At 33.6% G+C, this 11,696-nt stretch overlaps 1 protein-coding gene across 6 annotated transcripts in view; it reads right to left on the reverse strand.

Annotated features, from left to right (window-relative positions):
- The window catches only part of LOC108905719 (tropomyosin-2), a 60,378-nt gene extending 55,802 nt beyond the window's left edge, over positions 1–4,576 (reverse strand). For 4 of the 6 annotated variants that reach the window (XM_018708715.1, XM_018708711.1, XM_018708713.1 and 1 more), the window contains exon 1: positions 4,464–4,576. The gene's annotated coding sequence lies outside the window, so the exon portion shown is untranslated. The remainder of the gene's footprint in view (positions 1–4,463) is intronic. The other 2 variants (XM_018708714.1, XM_018708721.1) reach the window with 1 other exon arrangement.
- Positions 4,577–11,696: the final 7,120 nt, after the last annotated feature.

Here is an 11,696-nt window from a genome sequence, read left to right on the forward strand (position 1 = left end):
TGTATCTTTCAAGTTGCAGTTAATTGAAATTTTTCTTTGATATAAATATATGATGATGTAACAATAACTTGCTAAATTTTTGAAAGATTAACAAATAAAACAATTATAATTAATGTTACAGTCAAATTTTAACAATTTGACTAACGTTGCTACCATTACATCTGGTCATTCCAGCTTAACAAACATTATTGTAGGGAACTGTATAGAATCAGTTTGGCTGAATATTTGAAAAAAAGGAACTTCTTTAGCTTAACCCAAAAAGATCACTCAATCACTAGCTAACGATTTAACAGAAATGAATGAATGGGTGTATTTACATATATACCCATATACTTTTCCTTGACGTAAACAGAAAATTAAAAACAAATTTTATTGTTTATGCAACATCTGCTATTCATAAACAAATATTTACCAAATACGTATAGTGTAATCGCATAACCAGGCTTTATATGGGTAAAACGACATCGCATTTTCATTAAATCATTATAACTTGACCACAAAATTGACGACAATATACAGAGCTCAGCTAAAGAACGGGCCAAAGTCCACCACTAGATCATTGAAAATTAATGGGGATAGTCCATATACCTAAAAATGTGTCGATAAATGTTGTTCGAAATAAAAAAAATTATTATATCGTATTGGAAATCTATATAGTAACTGTTTTCTAATGTTATGTGGTCGACAATATACTGCAATTCTATTATTAAAAACAGTTTTACAATATTTAGAATCCACAGACATTTTACTCCAAAAAATGTCTTATTGCATATCTGTAAAATACCTATAACTTTTTAAAGACAAACTGATTTTATTATTACTGTTGATGATAAATATAATGACTGGTTGTAGAGAAAAATCAGAAAGTTGTAGCTAAAAACTAGAAGGATCATTTGATGATATTAAGTTACAGTGTGTGTCAAGATTAAAGAGGTTTTATGGGTTTTCCAGCCTTAGTCTATCTGATAGATTTTTAAAAAATTATGATACTCTACCATAATCTCTAATTAAAAAAAGATAAAGTTCGAGCTACATACAGTCCGTGCGATGTTTGCTGATAAAGAATTCCAAGAATACCTCTGGGTCACTTAACCGCATTCGACATCCGAGACATTGTTAGAAAATTTCAAGGCACGCCTCTGTCGCAAAAAATTTTTACAGTAGTTCCGATAACAGAACTTTATTGGCTTATTCTTTTCTTGAATTCTACCTCAACAAATATTGTATGGACTGTACCCTATGTTTCACAAAACGGTTATACGAACTTGTACTTTTATTTTGATGAATCACCACTTGAATATCACATTCCTAACGATTATCTACCCTGTATAATAAACGCGAACATTGATTCTAAAACAATTAATCATAAATTCTGTAGCTTGAAATTCGATTTCGTTGTTCCGTACATATTGTTAGTCACAAATATTTAATAACTGACTCAATGCCCCTATCTGACCCACATACCATTGTGTATTTCGAAGATCTTACGAGAATTCCGAGCTCTTGCTTGTGCATACAAACGTGACAAAGGAACTTGTCCCCACGCAAAAAATTGAACTGCACATTGAAAATGCGATAAAATGTAACAACACGTTTTGAACTGAAAGAATAAATGGTATATACTAGAGCCTGAGATTTTGATTTGGAAATGATGATGGAGATTCTATTTCAGCAAATGATTTAATTATTTTAGATTGTGTTTATTTAATTTTTTTTACACGTTTCGAAGTTACTGAATATTGTTTGCATACGAAAAAGTCCTATATGTTCCTTATGTAAATGGTAATATTCCACAGTTTCATTATCCACTTATGACTGTAACCCTTATAACATTTTTAGATCTTGCAAATTTTTTTCACTTTAATTTATGAGCACGTTTATAAGCAGAGAGAGAGAGAGAGAGAGAGAGAGAAAGGTTTATTTATTGGGAAATTATATTAACAAAATTGTTTGGAATCGCCTAATAGGGCTGCATGCAAAGTTGATTGAATTTTTGAAAGTGTGAATTTAAAGTGAAGTTTTCATTAAAATTGTTTTGTATTTTGAAATATGTGCTATTTTATTCAAATATTTCATCTAAATATTGGCGTAATCTCAAAAAGTATATACAGGGTGTCGCGCATAAGAACCGACAGAGGACAGGTAAAGTGTTGCAGAGATATTAATATTTGTTCGAACTTTAGGGCCCCACTTTGGGGGCTAATAATTCCTCAGGAGTACAACTTTGTATAAAGGTAAGTTTGGTTAAATTACAATATTTTGGACACCCCTACATGCATCTGCCCTGTGTCGGTTCTTATGCGGCACACCCTATATTTATAATATATTTATCCTTATTGGTTGAACAGAAATATTCTCAACAAGATTTGTTAATAAAGATTGCTAATAAATTCCTGAAATGAGATTTTTTAGATTTATTTTGGTATCTCAGGGGGCTCTATATATAAGGAGCAAAAAAATAATGAAGCTGAATAGAAAATAAAAATACTTCTGTATACTTATGTGTTATATAATTTATGTTTTTCATAAAATTATTAGTGTTAACTTCTGTTGTATATCATTTACATGTAATACAAGATGGTTGAGGCGAAAATATAATGTAGAAGTTTAACACATCGAATAAAAAATTGCAAGTCTGCTTTGAATCATAAGATGAGGTTTTAAGTATATTTCATTGACCTAATTATCAGTTTGATGGCTACCACTATTAAGATATTCTAGTTTAAGTGGAAGATATGTTTTATTTGTGGATCATTTTAGGAACGAAACTAATAAAGTCCTGTTTCTTAAATGACAATAAGTAATTCAGGAAACTTTCATTTGTCTATTTCCCACAGTTGTAACCATTAGTAACGAAAATTTTTATCTTAAATTTTAAAATATCCGAATTTCAAAAGAACGAAAAAAAAAACTATAAAATTCTAAAAGCTCTAAATTCCGGAAATATTGTTATGGAGGGGTACTTTTGCAGTCAGTTCTTAGTTTTCAATTTTCATATTTAAAAAAATATCTATTGAATGGAATTGAGCTATTATATTTTGATACAGCAAAAGTAAAGTGTCCTATTACAATATAATAGTAGGGGTGCGTGAAGCAATAGCGTTAAACTGCAAAATAAACCCTTATGGAAAATTTGATACTTCAGGGTTAATTTCACCATAATTTTATTTATCAAAGGTGTTTGCATTACAACTTTTTGAACGAAATACACGAAGACAGTCTTTAATATAACAAAGTGATGTGTATTATACAAAGTAAATTCCTAAACCGGTCGCACGACAAAAAATATCAAATTCATTGTGAGCAAATTTTTATTTAATGTGTAGCAATTAAATTTGAAAAATCCCAAAGGTAAAACTGCACTAATACGTGTTTATAAAATAATTTAAGTAATACATACGTAAATCATTTTTTAAAAAACCGTTCTAAATCGTTATTGCATAAATATATGTGAAGGCGTTTCACTACAACTGAGCTATTTTTAAACTACCTTCTTAAAGTCTAATTATACCCAGCTTCTGTCAAAAATGGCTTAGAAAACGGCTTGAAAATTCCAAAGATGCGTAAAAACTACTGATCATCGCAAGTCATTGACAAATTTCTTCTTTTTTAATCATTTATTTTGTAACAATAGGGTTAAAATTTGATACACCAGGTTAGAGCTTAATTTCAGCATAATACTCATTTATCAAGATGCTTGCACTGCAACTTTTTGAACTTTCTGAACGAAGTACACACAGCCAGTCTTTAACATAGCAAAGTGATGTTACACAAAGTAAATCCTTAAACTGACCACATGATAAAAAATATTAAATTCACTATAAACAATTTTTTTACTGAAGTGTATCAATTAAATTTGAACATTCCCTAACTACTACTTCACTAGAGTGTGTTCATAAAATAATTCAAGTAATGCATGCCTAGGTAAATTATTTTTGAAAATATAGTTCTAAATGTAATAGTTATTGCATAAATACATGTGCACGAGTTTCAATATATCCAAGGTATTTTTAAACTACCTTTTTAAAGTCTAATTATACCAACTTCTGTTACAAATGTCTTAGAAAACGACTTGAATATTCGAAAGATGCGTAAAAATTACTGTCTCCTTTCTTGATAAACATTTATTCTATGTACATCACCCAAGGACACGTTTTTGAAAATTTTGATATAGCGAAAAGTGAAGCCTGGCCTACGGTCTAACAGTAGGGGTGAGTGGACCTTTATGGTAGGTACATTTAATCCTCCAGGACAAGGGTTAATCCTAACGTTTTATTTATCCATCGAGACGCTCGCATTACAACTTTTTGAATGAAACACTCGCAGCTAATGGTTTAACATAGCAACGCGAAGTGCATTTCGCAAAGTAAACGCCTTAAACCGGCCGCAATAAGGCTTTCGCAAGTAGCAACGGCGCCATGGCACCGAGACGAGAAAAAACCAGAGAACCTGGTGGTACTCACCTCTGAGGATCCTGAGTTACCCGTTGACACTACACACGGTCTCGAGCGACTAACGGCACGACGTTGCCGCGAAGGTGCTATCAGTTTACGCGGGCTCCTTACCGGGTGCTGCTGCTGGCGAGGGCCCCACCACCGACCCGGCCAAGAATAGGCCGACGGCGAAGACGCCGCCTCACCCCGCTCCCCCTGGGAGGAGATGCAGTCGCGGAGAGGTCCCAAAAATGTTTCGGCCGTCAGGGTGGTCCTCGGGGAGAAAATTGCGGTTGGAAGCCTCAAATTTGGACGCTTATACGAAAGTATTTTTTTTTAGGCATTCCTGAAGTCAAATAATATTTGTTTATTTTTTTTAGTGACATAACATGCATAGGAATAGTCAAATAAAACTTACAAAGACAACGTAGGCAAAAATACCAATATACAGAGTGTTTCAAAAAGGTGTTACCAAACTTGAGCGGGTTTTAGAGACATGGCGGAAGAAAATTTTTGTACACAAACCTCTAGTCGGAAATGAGCCGTTTTGGCCCTGGAGCATTTTTTGTTCAAAAACGTAGTTATTACGTTGACCCCAAAACGGTTCTATATTTTTATTAAGGACTACGCAAAAATAATAAATTTATAATAATAATTGTTCAAAACGGCTTGTGGTAGGTTGTTCTTTAGTTCGATGTAAAACCTCTTCCTCAATGACCACTGTCCATGCAGTTCGTGGATGCCAACTTCCTTCTGGTTTAAAGATGCCTTTTTCTCTTAACCAACGATGGATTGACGAAAATGATGTTCGGCAAGGTTTAGGAAAGCGCTCAGCTTCTTTAGCATTGCATCTTGCTTCGACATACATAAGGTGCATGTCTGCATACTCTTCGAACGTAACTTGGTCCATTTCAACAACTTCGAAGCAAAATTTCGTTGCAAACAAAACAAATGTGAAACACTCAATTAGAGCTTTGTTTTGGTTCCGACAGATAACGGTTCTAGGACAGTTCAAATCAGTTGACCATTTCATTCATAAGAACATCTAAGCCAAGACATACTGACAATACACTTGGGTAACTATTTTGAACTGTTCTAAGACTGTCCGTAGACAGAACCAAAACAAGCCTTAGGCCTGACCACTTATTACGTGACAGCTCTGTTCATTTGTTTCATTATTCCTCACAGCGTGACATAGATGACATTGCATGGCTAGAATAGAAGCGAGCAATAGATCTTGTGTAGGACATGCAGTTGGTAAACACTTATCAGAAGTGTTTATTAATTTTTTTCGTTATCCTTAATAAAAATTACTTAAATATCAAAGTCTTTTGGTGTCAATGAGATAACATTACATTTTTGGACAAAAATTGCTCCAGGCCCAAAACAACTTAGTTTCAATTACATAGTCCTCTATATTCTCCTCAAGTTTGGCAACACCTCTTTGAAACATCCTGTAGAGTAACATTCTTTCATTAAAAACTGTTTCTTTAGCATCTTTAAATAAATATTCACCCTTAATTAATTAAATTCGTCAAGTAATTTGTTGTACATTTTATGTTCGAAACAATCTGGAGATTTAGCGATTTTTTTTTCTTACAAGTGATATGGAAATTCTTATATTGCCTTTTTTGTATTACATCCGTCAAGCGAAATAATTAAAGTTAATTTACTTTTGGTTGGAAATGCATATGAACATTTGGGCCCGTCTTACCCAGTTTCTACGAACTAACACAAATGATGTCTTGCTTCACCATAACACAAATGCTTCACGATAACACAAATGTTGTCTTGCTTCACCATAAATTAAAACGATATCCATCAACTTCGAGTTGTTATACACGTAAGCCATTTATGACACTTGAAAAACTAAGGTAAACACTATCGCAAAAACGTTAATACTCGGATTTCAGTATTCGGAATCGCCTGAGACTACGTGGGGAGGCAACACAACGCGAATGACACTAGAGATTACAGAACCCCGTCGATTTAAAGGTTGTAAATACTACAACTTCAATAATTTTTTCCTCGGAAACTATAAGGATTTTACAAAAATTTTTATTAAGATATTGACTCCATTTTTCGTAAAGCATCTATTCCCAAATTTTTTTCGATAAGTTGTGAATCACCCTGTATAAAATTATAAATTATTATCTGCAATATGTTACGTGACTTACGAAAAAGTTTTCCATGTCGTTCTAAAATGTACCTTCTCTACAATTTTGCAATACTGATTTAAGTGTTATATTGGTGCTCAAAAACAGTTAAATTTCTTTCAACTTTAAATAATGAGTGTAACTTATTTAAGTACTAATTTCTCTTACTTCTGGAAAAAATGATAATAATAAAAATATGTTTTTAATAGTTTATTTGTACGTCACCAAATATTTGTTTAAACGATATAGCCTAATATCGGTTTACGCGTAACACCTCATCCATAAACGATGTTTTAATTCATTTCCATTATCTTCGAAAATGTGAGTAACCCGAGCAAGCTTACCATGAATCTAAAGGTCAAAGAACCGAGGATCGTCGGGGAATGCATAATAAAATAAATATTTCCGATTGAAAAGGGTCTTTACAGCCCCTGGTAAGAGTTACTTTTGACATGAATGTTAAACCCGATAATTGTTTTACAAATAAAGAAATGCTTATCTGAAATTCTTTTGGAACTAGGGTTTTTTACGTCATAATTTATAACATAAAGCTTTTCCGTAATTAAATAAATAAGAGAAAGTCAGTGTGTCAATTAAACCAATTAATGCAGTCAGGAGTTTTATTTGTTCTTAATTGATAGATTTTACATATTATTTATATTCATGAGAAATCTGTGAACTGTCTCGACATGCGAGATTTTACCAAACATCTTAATAGACTTATAATAGTTATATTTAGATTCACAACATTGTGGCCAATTTTTGGTGTCTTTGCTACGAGTATAATTAACGGTATTAAGTAATTCAACAACTCTTACGACACTTTCTGAACAAACTCAACAAAGAAAAAAAACTGTCCATTTTAATTTAGGTAATAAGTGCAGGATCTAACAGCGATGGACGTTAAAACAAAACTTGCTTTAGAAAAATACACGAAAAGCGAGAATTACATATTTTCTAAACAAATCCTAAGGGCTCTATAATCTCCCAAACAATAGTGGCTATATGACATTGAAGATAATCTTTTCCTTTGAAAACTTGATTTTGAAACAGCTTACGTGTAGTCCATCTACATTGCAACTGTTAATACTTTTAGTATAGAATACCTTCTTACCGTCAGTAAAAAGACCATTACATCTTAAGATCTGTAAATATTTTTATCTTCATAAATCGATGCCTCAAAAACTTGATGCTCAATTGTTTTCCTGTAGCTACAGCAATGAACGGAGAACATGACAATAACAGGACATCGTAGATCCAATAATAAGTCAGTCAGTAACAGTGACTTAACTTTCCACAGGTTTACACAGTTTGTACTATATTTGTTGAGATAGAATTACAAGAAGACCCCTGCATCACTTTCTTGGAATCAACCGCAATCGACATCCGAGGTATAAAGACATCGGCGGAAAATTCCAGACACGGCCCTGCCACGGTAAATTGTTACCGTAGTTTCGACAACAGAACTTTATTGGCTTATTCTTTTGGAATTCTCAATAAATATTGTACGGACTGCAAAAGACTACAGATTTAATACTAATTTGTTTAGTTCATTTATATATTCATTTAGAGAATCGTGCTCCATAATCTCTTCTCCAAAATCTTCGTCACTGATATTATTGTAAATTATTTCATCGCTACTACAACCATATAATTGTGACAGCGAGAGAATCTTTTTTCCTGCTGTTTCTTTCCTTATATCATCTGCTGTCTTTGTATTTGATACTTTCTTTTCAGGTTTAGGTAAATTTTCTTTTTCAACCTATTTGCAGCCTCTTCATTAGTAATAACTTCTGCTTCTTATAGGTTTCTTTCCTCATTTTTACTTCACCACCGATAAAAATAGTTAATCAAAAATGAGGAAACTGCTTTGACTGGTGGAGGTGAATATTTTTTCTTGGCTAATGCTACTATGATCCGTACATTAATCCGTAAAAAGCACCTTGTTTGCAAAATCTTGTATTATTTGATGTCGAAACCACTAGCAAAATTCCACACCTGCCCGAACCCTTTGTACATGATAGAGGTGTAATAATTGTTCCCGTAGTACACCCACACGGTACTGTTAGATACACCCACTTCTCGACCCATGTCGCGAGTACTGTGCCTCGGATCTTCCTCAACGAGGTTTATGATGTTTCTTTCATTGTCGAAAACATGTTGCGGCCTTTCCCGTCCACGACCTTCATCTGTCAGGTGGACATTCCCTGTATCCCGTGACCTTTGAACTACCTTTTACACTGTTCTGTTAGGTTGTCGTCTGTTACGGTAACGGACCGCATACAAACGACAACTCTCATTTAAATTGTACTGACATTCTCCGCACATTAACACCATATCTGATAGTTCTTGATCAGAAAACATTTTATACGCTGGCTAAGTAATACTGCAGCAAACAATGCACGTGCACAAGATGCACAGGGTCTACTTACATTTATGGTTACTTTTCTTAGTTAATTTTCTCGAAAACAGATTTAGATCATCCGTTGCTTAATGAAAGTTACTCATTTTCGTACCCATTTTAAGGAACGCATTTATTTCAGAAACACCCTGTATAAAGTCCTGGGTACTTAAATGCTGATACAAACCACGATAATCTGCCTTTCTAAAACAGAAAGCCTAATTTTCTTTTTAATACTATTTTGAGATAAATATAATTATATTCAAAGGGTGGCGAGGAATATCAATGGTTCGTAAAGGATCAAGCGATTCTTGTAAGTTAGACAAGATCGAATAACTTATCGTTAATATTAACAATATTATCGTACTGAATTGTTTAGTTGTTTTATGTCATCAGTATTTCGAATCATGCTATAGCTATCCTTAGAAAATAGCCTCGTAAAAGCGAGAGTGCGGCATTGGACAGAGACGTGCTCCACTGACCCGCATGACGACACACTTCTCGCACGCCAACGCAAATGTACCGAAAAGGGCCTATTACCCCTAGTATTATCATTCCAGGGGTCGGTAAATTGGGCCATTCCGCGTGCAACGAAACAAATGGGCCGTGGCGTCGAATTCGGCCCCGTCACGGAAATGGTAATTGCAGGATTCTTCGGGTACTTCTGTGGGTGCTTTACTTGTATAAGGAATGGACGTAGAAGCTGTTATGGGGCAAGGTCGGGTTTGCTGCTCTTTTCTTCGCGGGTCTAGCGGTGGCTGACTCATTTCCGACGAATACGAGGCGTTCCTAAACTTGCGGTCCTTTTAAGAAATGAAATGAAATAATCTCTTTATCGTTCTATTAAAGAAGTCAACACTGTTATTTGTTTGTACACAAAAAAGCATTTCTGGGGTAATAATTTAATAGGTCCATACGTTTTTGAGGAACGTCTGAATGGACATCGATATTTGAAGTTTTTGTAAAATAATTTACGGCCACCATTAGACGATGTTCCATTAGACTCCCGGAGAAACATTTGATTCATGCACGAAAGGGCTCCTCGCCATTTCTATATTGATTGGTCCAATTTCATGGCCACCACGTTCTCCAGTCTTTAACCCGATGGACTTCTTCCTGTGGGGATACCTGAAGAGCTTAGCATACGCAATCCCAGTACAGACAAGGGATGAATTGATACAAAGAATTAATATCCATTGTCATAACATTAGACATACCCCAGAAATGTTTTTGCGTGTACAAACAAATAACACTCGTAGACATAGGAAGTGTGTGGAGGTGGAAAGTGCCCATATTGAAAATGTATTTTGATAGTTTTCGTTCTTTTAAATTATTTTTTTAACACTAACTTATTCTTGTTTTGTTTTTTTATTTTATTATGTGTAAAGTGTGTTTGTCAAATTTTGTTGGTGAAAATAACATTAGCAGACAGTAAGATTTTCTATGCTCTTATTTTTAAAATATGTACGGTTCTGACATAGTAATTATAGCCAATTAAAAATTAAAAGCAAAATATGGTGGATGCGCCGCTCGATGTGCACTATAACATATAAAATCATAAATATTTCCTAAACTGCTAATTTTACCGACATGAACCAAGAAAGTATTATCGTTGGTAAATTCTTCAAGGAACTTATTTTTTATACAGGCAGATTGAGCAAAAATTCTGGGTTGTTAACCATTGGGCATAGTCCGTCCCTGGCGTTCTAGACATAATGAAGTTTCACTTACAACATCAAAAACAAGCTGTACGCATGTGTTATCGGTCACCAAATTTGCATCATGCTGAAGTTAATGGTTTAGAGACTAAATAAATATATTTTTTTAATTTTCACTTTTTGGGCCCGTAACTTGTTAACGAATGCCTGTATGAAATAAATTTATATGAAGAACTGATCTAACTGTACTTGACTTTTTTGTATCAAGTACCGGGACACCCTGTATATCCGTATAGTCTCATACATGAAATAGGGAACAGTCACAATATAATAATAATCAAATTAATAATACTCCTATTAAAAATTGATCAACCGATAAAAAATTGGGAATATTGTTTGATTCTAAACTTACTTTTATGAGCTATATTAACGATTTAGGTATAGTAGCGACCTTAGGATTTTTTATTAGCTATTATTTATAAGCTATTTTTTTAATGTTACTTCAATGAAATTGTTACTCATAAGGAGTAAATCAGAGTAAGAGTCAATAATATTGGAACTTTACCAACATTCTATTTATCTAATAGGATAGGTTCAGGGGATGTTATAAAGTTTATTTCTAAAAAAAATGTGTATATCTTAAGAGAAGTATATCGTAGACAATAATGTGCTACTCCTTGCTTTACAGTTGCACTGTTCCTGTTTAGAAGCAATTCAGCAATTTCTTTTATGTATATTTTAATTAAATATAAAATTGACTGCCGTGTTCTGCTAGAAAAATTGTATTTATCTGTTCCCACTATAGTAAATAGACTATTAATACATTGTTTCTAAGGAGGTAAGTGGATTTTACCGTAGAAGTGGAAGTTGCTATGGACAACGGGGGGTAAGTGAGGTAACTTACCTCCCTAGGAAAAAAGCGATTTCGAGTTAAAAATGCATATTTTATGAACAAATAAATAGAAGTATTTGATGAACATTACATTTTATTAATTATTATGAATGAATATTTATAGTATAATTGTACAGTTATATAATGCTGCATTTA

The sequence above is a fragment of the Anoplophora glabripennis genome, unplaced genomic scaffold, assembly GCF_000390285.2.
Source record: "Anoplophora glabripennis isolate ALB-LARVAE unplaced genomic scaffold, Agla_2.0 scaffold31, whole genome shotgun sequence".
Classification (NCBI taxonomy): Eukaryota; Metazoa; Arthropoda; class Insecta; order Coleoptera; family Cerambycidae; genus Anoplophora; species Anoplophora glabripennis.